Below are 9012 nucleotides of genomic sequence, written 5' to 3' on the forward strand. Positions count from 1 at the left end.
CCTCCCCAGCCTGACCTGTGACCCTCCGGAGCTGAGCCTTCCCCCCCACTAAATCCCTCCTGGGAGGTGCCCCTTGTTCGCAGGACACCAACTGGCACTAGCCTAGACCCTCCCCCCACCGCCCCTGTTACCCAGAGCCCCTCCGCAGCAGGTGACCCAGGGCGCCCCCCTCTCCAGCCCCCCACAATGCTCCTCTCACTCCGCCACTCCCCGTCACCCAGCTAAGCCTGGGGTCCCTCTGCCCCTCAGCCACGTGTCACCTGGCGCTCCTCTTCCTCTCGGAAGCTCGGCCGAAGCCCTTTTATCCTCTCCCCCTCTATGACCTCCTCATTCACTCGGGCCCAAAGCCAGCCCCCACGCAGGGCAGGCCACTCACTCGCTTGACCCTCACCTGTTTGAGCCTCCCTTGGTCCAGCCCCTGGCACCGCGGGCCAGCTCAGCTGGCTTCTAGCTGACCCTCCAGGTGGGGACTTCCCAGTGCTAACTTCCAGCTCCTAAATCCCAGCCTTTCACTTGGCTTCCAGAATGAATCCTTACCAATAGCCCCCTCCCCCAAGGGGTGGGGCCCAACTTGATTTTGGCCATAACAGGAAAGGGAAGAGGAACCCAGGTGGCTCAGCGGATAGAACCTGAGTTCAAATTCAGCCTCAGATACTTTTTTTTTTTAAACCTTTACCTTCCATCTTAGAATCAATACCATGTATTGGTTCTAAGGCAGAAGAATGGTAAGGGTAGGTAATAGGGGTCAAGTGACTTGTCCAGGGTCACACAGCTGGGAAGTGTCTGAGGCCAGATTTGAACCTAGGACCTCCCATCTCTAGGGCTGGCTCTCAATCCACTGAGCTACCCAGCTCCCCCCTCAGACACTGCTTAACAGCTTCCTACGTGACTTCTTTCTTGTTTCAGCAAGTCGCTTAACCTGTTCACCTTAATCCACTAGAGAAGGAAATGGCAAAGCACTCGGGTATCCTTGCCAAGAAAAACTCCATGGACGGTAGGGTCCATGGGGCTACAAAGGGTCAGACATGACTGAACAACAAAAGAAGGAAAAACTGAGGCTGAGGGGGCAGAAATCACAGAGACAGCCTCTGCCCCTGCCCAATCCTGGCCCAGGGGGACTCTGCAAAAGGAATCAGGGCAGCAGTCCCAATGGCCCTAATTCTAAGGCTCTTCCTCCACTGGTGGCGGCCTCCAGGGCTTATGGCTCAAAGGAAAGCCGAGCCACAGACCTGGGGGGAGCTAGAGAGCCAGGGAAATGGGCATAGGGAGACGATGAGAGATACACCCAAGAGCCTGGCCAGGTGCAGCCACATGGAGACCTATTTGGACAGATACAGGTGACAGAGACTATGATGCTATAGACAGACACATGAAGTGACCACTCAGAAGCAAAGGACACACACAATAGGGATGCAGATACTTAGAGACACACACAAGCTCCTACTTGAGGAAGAATGGCCTTGGATTCTGGAAACCCAGGTTTAAGCATGACTTTGGGAAAAACTTCTCTCTCCCTATTCCTCCTCATTCCCAGGTAGCTTATCCTTCCCTCTCCAGTCTCTGGGCTTTGCCCTTCCAGTTCTACAAAGCCCTAGGGAACCTCTGGATCTCCCTTTCTTCACTGACTGCTTCTATCTTCTCTCACTGAGAAAGGCAAGACATCCCTGGCCACCCTCTCCATCTCCTTCCATGTTTCCCTCACTCCTCCCTAAGCCTATTCTTCAGCCTCATCAGAACCTCCAGGCTTTCTCTTTCCCTCCATTCATTGCCTTGACTTGGGCTCTCCTTTCCTTCTCTTCAGTGTCCTTGAGCCTTGTGGCTGACTAGTTACATTTCCCACTTTCCTCTATTTCTGAATCCCTTAGATCTTTGTCATGCTTTGCTGGAGCACAAGATAGGGCATCTCTGGCCACTATCTCCAGTGATGGATGGGTGCTTTCCTTATGCTCCCACTAGGTGACACTAGGCTAAGGAATAAGCAAACATATTCCTTGCTCTTCACTGGTACTTTCAAACCATCCTCGTGTCCCTTTCATCTTCTGAGATTCGTTCCCTTGGTCTTCTGGGTCCAGATCCTTGTGCTATTCATCCACTGGGCCCCCAGGCCTTTGGACTTCTTTATTTTTTTTTAAATATTTTTTATTATTTTTTTTTAAACTCTTAACTTCTATGTATTGGCTCCTTGGTGGAAGAGTGGTAAGGGTGGGCAATGGGGGTCAAGTGACTTGCCCAGGGTCACACAGCTGGGAAGTGTCTGAACTAGGACCTCCCATCTCTTGGCCTGACCTCAATCCACTGAGCCACCCAGCTGCCCTGGACTTCTTTATTGAGAGGTTTGGTGCTTGGCTCACTATCTTCCTCTCAATCCCAACTCCGGACTTTATACTCAAGGATAGTTGTTGTTTGTCCTTTATTTTCAAAGAGGTCTGATGACATCATAGGGTGACATCTTGACTTGCTCATGAATTGCATTGATTGCCCAAAGTCATCGGCCTCACTCTTTCCTCCAGAGTTATCCAAGTCTAGCAGAAGGACAAAAGTCAGGATGCCTGGTGATGACCTGGGTTCAGCTTGGCATTCTGGATGTTTGAGTCTACCCGTTCTGCTGGAGGAGGTCTTCACATGCCTGGGGCAGACATCCTCCTGACTCACTGATGGGTTTGAGGCTTGTTGGCCACTTCAACCTGGTTTACCATGTCTGCCAAGACAATTTACCAGGATGTGGCTGTTGTGGATGTTACAGCTTCTTGGAGCCACAGATGAGGGTTGGATGAAAGGTGGACGCCAAAGGGATGAGGATCCTTCCTTCCCATGGTTTACAACTTCATTCTACCTCAAGGCCCCAGAGGGTGGTCACCTCCAGTTGAAGGTTCACAATCACCCACCACTGTGATCTCTGTAACCTTCAATGCTGCATTTCTCTCTCCAATCCTGACCTTCCATATCTTCCATCCTCCAGAGCCCTATGATTCAGCCTTATCAGAACCTCCAGGTCTTCCCTTCCCTCCATTCATTGTGCTTACTTCAGCTCTCCTTACCTTCTCTTCAAAGTCCTCAAGCCCTATAACCAATTCCACACTTTCCTCTCCTTTTGAATCCCTTGGATCTTTGTCATGCTTTGCTGAACCCCAAATTTGGTTCATCCCTTCTAGCCTCCTCCTCCTCTCCTATTCAGGTGCTACACACTGCTGGAGAAAGTCACACAATCTTTGTGATGTCTGATCAGAACTGGACCATCCTTGCTGCTCATAATCTTTATATGCTCTCATTAGCTTTAAAAAAAAAATCACAGTCCTGGTGGAATCTTCTCTCCTAAAACTCTTCTCTTCTCACTCCCCCACCTCCACCAGAATCTCACCTTCTTCTTTGCTAAGAAAATCCAGGTCATTCAGCATGAGAGCTCTTTTCAAAAATACCTCCAAACCCTTCCTCACCGATCTATACTCTCCCTTCCTTTGCTCTAAACTGTGAGAAAGAGACAGTCTTTCTAGCCAAGGCCAGCTTCTCCACCTGTGCCTTCAATTCTTCCTCCTCCCAGGTGCAGGAGCTTTGCTCCTTTGCCTCTCTCCTTCCTCTCCTCTGTTTCTTCTTGTGCCCTTTCTCCTCCCCACTACCTACAAACATGCCCAAGGACATTGATGCACTGCTGGTGGAGTTGTGAATTGATCCAACCATTCTGGAGGGCAATTTGGAACTATGCCCAAAGGGCTTTAAAAGATTGCCTGCCCTTTGATCCAGCCATACCACTACTGGGTTTGTACCCCAAGGAGATAATAGGGAAAGAGACTTGTACAAAAATATTTATAGCCGTGCTCTTTGTGGTGGCAAAAAGAAAATGAGAGGATGCCCTTCAACTGGGGAATGGCTGAACAAGCTGTGGTATCTGTTGGTGATGGACTACTATTGTGCTCAAAGGAATAATGAACTGGAGGGATTCCATGTGAACTGGAATGACCTCCAGGAATTGATGCAGAGTCAAAGGAGCAGAACCAGGAGAACATTGTACACAGAGACGGATACACTGCGACACAATCCAATGTAATGGACTTCTCTACTAGCTGCAATGCAATGATTCAGGACAATCCTGAGGGATTTATGAAAGAGAACGCTATCTACATCCAGAGAAAGAACTGTGGGAGCAGAAACACAGAAAAAAAATAACTGTTTGACCACATGGTTCAATGGGGATATGATTAGGGATGCAGACTCTAAATCAGTGGTTCCCAAACTTTTTTGGCCTGCCGTCCCCTTTCCAGGATTACTTAGCCCCCTGGAAATTAATTTTTTTTAATTTTAATAGCAATTAATAGGAAAGATAAATGCACTGTAGCCATCACCACCCGCCTGGATTGCTGCAGCACCCACCAGGGGGTGGTGGTACCCACTTTGGGAATCACTGCTCTAAACCATCACCCTAGCCTAATGCAATTATCAATAATATGGAAATAGGCCTTGATCAGTGATCAGTAAAACCCAGTGGTAGCGTTGGCTGGGGGGGGGGGGGTCGGAGGGGAGGGAAAGAGCATGATTCATGTAACCATGGAAAAATATTCTAAATTTATTAATTAAATAAAATTTTCCAGTTAAAAAAAATAGACATCAACAATAAAAAAAGTGCCCAAGACTCCCCATCCTTAAAAAAACCTTCATTGAACCCTGCCCTCCCCTCAATCTATTTTGCTATATCTCTTCTCCCTCATATAGCCTAGTAAGAGTTGTCACCCATTTCTCACCCCTTGGCAACTTGACTTTGAATCTTTTCACTCAACTGATACTACTCTTTCCAAGATTACCAGTGAACTTCTAATGGTTCATTGCCAGGTTTTTTGTCGTTTTTTTTTTCCTCCTTGTGATATCGTGGATCACCCATGCCCTTCATCCAGGATACCCTTTCCTCGACTTTCCCAACACTGCCCTCTCCTGGTTGTCCTCCTACTTGTCAGACCTCTTCCTCAGTGGCCACTGCTCGATTTTCGTCCATCCCCTACACTTTAATGATGGGAACTCCCTAGGGTCATGTGCAGGGACTGCTTTCTCCCCTCTCTCCATGCTCTTCCTTAGTGATCTCGTTTGCTCCCATGGGTTCAGTGATCATCTCTACCCAGATGACTCCCAAGCCTCAACATCCAAACCTGCTCTCGCTCCTGAAGTCCACAATTCCAGTTGTCTTGCTGGACAGCTCCATCCGGGCATTCCTCAAACCCCAGAGTCCCAAATGAGAATGCATTTTTTTTTCCTACCTAAACACTTCCAGGGCTTCACAATTCTTCTCACCACCTGGGTTGAAAACCTTTGGGTCATCCTTGCCTCTTTCCTCTTCCTCTCCATCCCCCGTTTTCATATTCAATCGGTTTCAAACCAAGTCAAAACACAAAGAATTTATCAAATGTCTCATATATGCAAAGTACTATCCTGGTTGCTGGAGATGAAGACAAAACGGAAAACAGTCCTTTCTGTGTGTTGTTCAGTCCTGTTGGACTCTTTGTGACCTCATTTGGGGTTTTCTTGCAAAGATCCTGGAGGGATTTACCATTTCCTTCTCCAGATCACTTTTTTTTTTTTAATTTTAAACCCTTAACTTCTGTGTATTGGCTTATAGGTGGAAGAGTGGTAAGGGTAGGCAATGGGGGTCAAGTGACTTGCCCAGGGTCACACAGCTGGGAAGTGTCTGAGGCCAGATTTGAACCTAGGACCTTCCGTCTCTAGGCCTGGCTCTCAATCCACTGAGCTACCCAGCTGCCCCCTCCAGATCACTTTTACAGAAAAGGAAACTGAGGCAAGCGGGGTTATGTGACTTGCTCAGGGTCACACAGCTGGATTTGAACTCAAGTCTTCCCGACTCCAGAGCCACCACTCCACATCTAGCTGCCCCAGTTTACATTCCACTGGGCTGTAAAATGGCCGACGGAGAGTTCTGTATAAAGGCTGGAAAGGTAGGTTGGAGTTAAAGTTGTAAAGTGCTTTAAATGCCAAACAGAGGAGAGGTAAGAGGGAGCCACTGGGAATGACTGAGCAAGGGAGTGGCAAGATCAGACATTGCTTCAGGAATATCTCTGGAAGCTGGGTAGAGGATGGAAAGGCAAAGGGAGAAGCTGAGTCCAATCCATACATTCCCCGGCCCTTTAGCGTCCTGTTTCTGTCACTCTCCCTTGGGTGCCTTGTTTGCACACACTGAGTACCTAATACTGATTGAACTGAACTGACACACTAAATTGAAGGCATTTCTTTGCCTCAGTTTCCTCATCTAGAAAACGAAGCTGTAGAAAGCCTCTCCCAAGGCCGCAGCCTCCAGACACGCCCCCAGGCAAGGGCCGGGTCTACTGTCTGAGCCTTTAAATGAAAACGCCGGAGCTTTCCAAAGTCCAGCGTGGGGCGGGCTGCTAGAGGACGGGGGGAGGGCTTGGGGGCGGGCTCTCCTCGCTACCCCGCCCTCGGGAGGTGGGGCCTGGCCCAGGCTTGAAAGGCTGGGGGCCAGAACTTGGGGCGTTCGGTCCGGATCCGGCGTTTGGCGGCCAGGCGCGGAGTTCTCAGCCCCTCCTGCCCTCACCTCCAGACAGGCCCCGCGGCAGCATGGTCGTTAAGAAGATCGCGATCTTCGGAGCCACCGGCAGGACTGGTCTCGCCACCCTGGCTCAGGCTGTGCAAGCAGGCATGGGGCTAGGGCCCTGGGACCTGGGACCTGGGACCTGAGGGCGCAGGGTCACTTGGGTGGCGGCCTGGGCGCAGCTGCAGAAAGGGGCGCTCGGGGCGCTGAAGGGTTGGGGGAATCTCTGGGGGACCCGACGGGAGGCACAGGGAGAGCGAGCTCGGAGGTGGGCATCCTGGGGGAGGGGGTCCAGGGAATAACGCATAGGACTATGGGACATGGGGGGATTCCGGGTCAAGAGAATTCCTTAGGGGCCAGGGATCTTGGGGGGGCATGGTGGAAGCAGGGCACAGAGGGCTCTGTGGATGACCCCAGGCTGGGTAACTGGGAACACTTAGGGGGCTTTGGGGGGGGGCAGTGCCTTGTGAAAGCACAGGAGGATGCGCAGACATCACTCTGGGGGCCCTAAGACTGCCCCCAGCATGGAACCTGGTGATTTCCTAAGGTCTGCCTCTGGAATGGGACAGCCTAGGGCCAGGAAGAGAGGCTAGATCTGGCATGGGGAATAAAGGCTCCTTCTGAGGAGGTCCCTGGGGGCCCCTGCAAATGATACCAGGAGACCCCGCCACCTCTGGGCTCCACAGATAGGCCATCTGGCAGCAAGGAGAGGCATTAACACGCCCAGGTGGGGAGAGAGATAACAGGGTATCTGAGGGCCCCACAAGAGTGGCTGGGGGTACCTCTGGCATCCTTCATCCCCCCAGCCTGGCCACCCTTGAAATGGATACTCCCCAGTCAACACTCTAGCCCAGAGAGCCACTCCTCCCAGCTCCCCATGTGCTTTGTGTGACATGGGATAGGGAATGGGGGTGGAAAGAAAGAGGAGATATTCTTGCTGACTTGGATTTCAGGAGTGGGGGGGAGTAGGAAGGTGAGGAAGTTGGGAGTTGCTGAGTCATTCCTCTCCCAACTTCCTCCTGCCCCCCCCTTCTCCCCTCCCTACACAAGAGCTTTGGGGAGGCTGGACATGAGAGTTTTAGTCCTCACTCTCTCTATGGGAGTTGGGCAAGTCTCTTGCCCTTCCAGCCTTAGATTCACACAAATCTCTATAATGGGGAGAATCTTGAACAGCCTCTGCTGTAAGGGGTGTCTGGTGTGTTGGACCTGAAGTCCCATGAGTGCTGTGGCTGATACATACCAACTGGAGAGCCCTCAGTCAAGTCAGGGAGCCTCAGTTTTCCCTTCTGTAAAATGTGGGTAAAATCTTGGCTCCCTCACAAAACAGCTGTGAGAAAAATCCTTTTATAGCAAAGTGATTCCCAAAGTGGGCGCCACCGCCCCCTGGTGGGTGCTGCAGTGATCCAGGGAGGCGGTGATGGCCACAGGTGCATTTATCTTTCCTATTAATTGCTACTAAAATTTTTTAAAAATTAATTTCCAGGGGGCTAAAGAATGTTTTTTCTGGAAAGGGGGTGGCAGGCCAAAAAAGTTTGGGAACCACTGCTTTATAGCAATGGGAATCATTTAACTGTTAAGAGCCTGCTTGGTCTAGGTGGTAAGGGAGAGAATTCTGAATTTGTGGTGAGTTCAAATCCTTCCCTGCTTGGCTATTTCCTACTTCCCCATAGAAATAGGACCATAGTATGCTAGAATCAGAACTGGAAGGCATCTAGTGCAACCCCTTCATTATACTGATAGGGAAACTGAGGCAAACAAGTTAAGTGATTTGACCAAGGACACATTGGGAGTTGAAAGTGTCAGAGGCAGAATTTGAACCCAGGGGCTCTGACGTCAAACCCAGAGCCCATTTCCACTACAGCACCCTACCTCTCATGTTTTGGTCTGCCAAAATTCTGCATGAAGAAGCCTCTCCCAGGCCTCCTTGATCCAAATGCCTTTCTTTTGAGACTCCTCCCAATGGATCCTGTCTGTCTCTTTTTTTCTTTGATCATATTAGGGATCCGGTCAGCCTGGCAGCTCCTGGAGGGCAAGGCTTGTCTTTTAAACAGTCCATGCTGGACAGAGTCTCACTGATGCTGGGTGCCCAGGCCCTAGACGGTCCCTGACCTCTCCCTCTCTCTTTTTGTCTCCCTCCCGCCTCTAGGGTATGAAGTGACGGTGCTGGTGAGGGATGCCTCCAAGCTGCCCTCCGATGGTCCCCAGCCGGCCCGGGTGGTGGTGGGCGATGTCCTGAAAGCGGCTGACGTGGACGGGACCGTGGCAGGGCAGGATGCTGTCGTGATATTGCTGGGCACCGGCAGTGACCTGAGTACTGAGCCTCCCCTGTGCCCCCGGCCTGCCCCTGTGCCCCGGCCCCCTCGACCACGACCACCCCCACCCCCTCCAGCACCCCCACTGCCTCCACCCCCTCCAACCAGTGACCATCGCTCTCTGTCCTCCCCTCCAAGGTCCCACCACCGTGATGT

This window comes from Gracilinanus agilis, chromosome 3 (genome assembly GCF_016433145.1).
Source record: "Gracilinanus agilis isolate LMUSP501 chromosome 3, AgileGrace, whole genome shotgun sequence".
In the NCBI taxonomy this organism is placed as follows: Eukaryota; Metazoa; Chordata; class Mammalia; order Didelphimorphia; family Didelphidae; genus Gracilinanus; species Gracilinanus agilis.